At 41.5% G+C, this 2,206-nt stretch overlaps 1 non-coding gene across 1 annotated transcript; it reads left to right on the top strand.

Annotated features, from left to right (window-relative positions):
• The first annotated feature begins 297 nt into the window (after nt 1-297).
• On the top strand, nt 298-369 carry TRNAP-AGG (transfer RNA proline (anticodon AGG)). Its single transcript has one exon. It is a non-coding gene; the product is annotated as a tRNA-Pro (tRNA).
• The last annotated feature ends 1,837 nt before the right edge of the window (nt 370-2,206 follow it).

Genomic DNA, 2,206 nt, shown 5'->3' with positions numbered 1-2,206 from the left:
TTAAAGCTGCGTCTTCCCCAATGAATGGTGCTCCAGTCACCTGTTAATACTTGAGTTCTGAACTGCTGTTAATACTTGAGAGATGTAATTTATGCTTTCAAGCTACTACTAGTTAGCAAGAAGTAGAGTGTTTATTACTAGAAGAAAACATTAAATTACCGCCTTATAAACAATTAAATATGCATGACCTGTTGGCAGTTGTTCTGAACTTCAGACAGATAACCTGTAACTTTGGCATCAGGTGTGTTCTTGCCTGAAACTCTTCGGTTGAAGGTGATGCAGTGGTACAGCATAGATGGGGATTTAGTCTAGTGGTAGGATATTTGCTTAGGGAGCAAAAGGTCCCGAGTTCAATTCTCGGAATCCCCATGTTGAAAACCCTTTTGCAATGCTATTTTGTGCTCTGGATGCACTGAGGATAAGGTTTTGGACCACAGGTTTGATGATGAGGTTCATAGCCTCACTATGCATGGCCATTCCTTTTCTGTATCTCGTGGCTGTGGTTCAACTGAAGATGTTTCCGGTTGTATCTGCATGCTGTTGTAATTTGACTGGAGACTGTCATTAACACATACAAACGGTAATAAACAGAAAAATTGTAATAATTTCAGGAATTCTCGGAACGCCTCTTTCTTTTGGTATTTTCTAATTTCATGAAGTTTGCCTTTCTTCTACAGCTGCTTGAGAGTAACACAGACGGATTTCTTTTCTGAACCCTTGGAAGTGACCTCCTGCTCCCAACTCCAAATTTTATAGGATATATCAGGACCTAGGGTTTACAAGATCCTATTCCGTCAGTATCGGTGGAGTCCTCCTCCTAGACGTTGACTTCCTTCTCGTGTACTCCAAGTCTTCCGGGTCCTTCTCTTTATTGGGCCCTTAGACCGTGAGGTTGGCCCAGGGCATAAACCGACCTAGGGGGCCACGGGTCGTCCTACTTGGGCCGGCTTCCGACATGATGAGGCACCCCTTTCTATGAAGATTGAACTACCTCGGAAGTACCGGAGAAAACCAAAGTCTCGGAAGTTCTAGAGGCTGACAAAGCATTTCTGAGTGAAAATTCCGCAGAAATGCCGAAGTCATAGCTCAGAGGTTCCAAATTTCTTTGCTTGGGAGTACCTATACCGAGACTCTTGTGTTGAAGCAACTGAGGGGGGCTCGTAAGTTTCGGATAAAATTGTATACTTGGAGGTGCCGGAGCTAATCTAGATGGTCTCGAAGAAACATAGATCAGCAGCACCAGAATATTTTTTTGCGGCAATACCGTCATAGGAAACAAGGTTCGCTCAACGGGGCTAACTCAGTAACACGTACTGCGTAGTACTGGGTGGAAAAATTCAGAGGTACTGGGACTGTCAAAAAATACAGGAATTGAGTAGCAGGAGTATTGTAACACTTAAAGATTTTGGTTGAGGATATTATCTTGGAGTTCAACCAAATATCTTTTACTTGTGCCACTCTTGATAATAGGGTTGTCCTTAAACTCAGTGTGAATCTTGGATTTACCTAAATCATAAAGTACCTACTAAGCTCTTCCACTTGCCAATCACTTGAGAACACGGAGGTAGGGGTCACCCTGATGTTCCACTTCCACAAGCATGAGGACAAAAAGGTAGTCATTTCTCTCAAATAAAACTTGGTAAACTGTCAGTCCTCTCAATTGATTTTGCCATTAATCATCAAAAACCCAATAGGAATACCCAAGAGATGCACTTTCAATGTTTTTGTGTGCAGCGCATTCATATGCAGTGCAAATACACCCGCTCATCATGCTTATAAGTCAAGTCAACTAGATGGAAAAGTTGATGTGATGTTCGGTGGGTCCAATTGATGCCTAGATCTCTTGATCCCTTTGCCTTGGTCGAAGAACTTTCAGTGACCTATAAGTGATCTGTTGAATCTTTGAAGAGCTTTGGGGATGCACAATAGAACTTTGTAAACGAGATAAAGTGCTTATCTTATTTCACGATTTGGAAACCATTTTTGCCATTTAAACATACAAAACATCGCTTAGGAGTGTTCATTGGCGGAACCAAGATTTCTTATTTGGGTGTCCATAGATTAAAATTTAGTGTTCTCTACTAACTTATTATAAGATTAGTATGAGTTTTAAGCTGTTGTTCCAGAAATGCTAATGAAGATGTATATCTGTACACCCATGAACTTAACTAGCTCCGCCCATGGGCATGTTGTAGGATTGAATAGT

This window comes from Triticum aestivum, chromosome 1B (genome assembly GCF_018294505.1).
Source record: "Triticum aestivum cultivar Chinese Spring chromosome 1B, IWGSC CS RefSeq v2.1, whole genome shotgun sequence".
NCBI lineage: Eukaryota > Viridiplantae > Streptophyta > Magnoliopsida > Poales > Poaceae > Triticum > Triticum aestivum.
The sequence above is the reverse complement of the archived record's forward strand: the minus strand, read 5'-3'. Positions and strand labels throughout refer to the sequence as shown.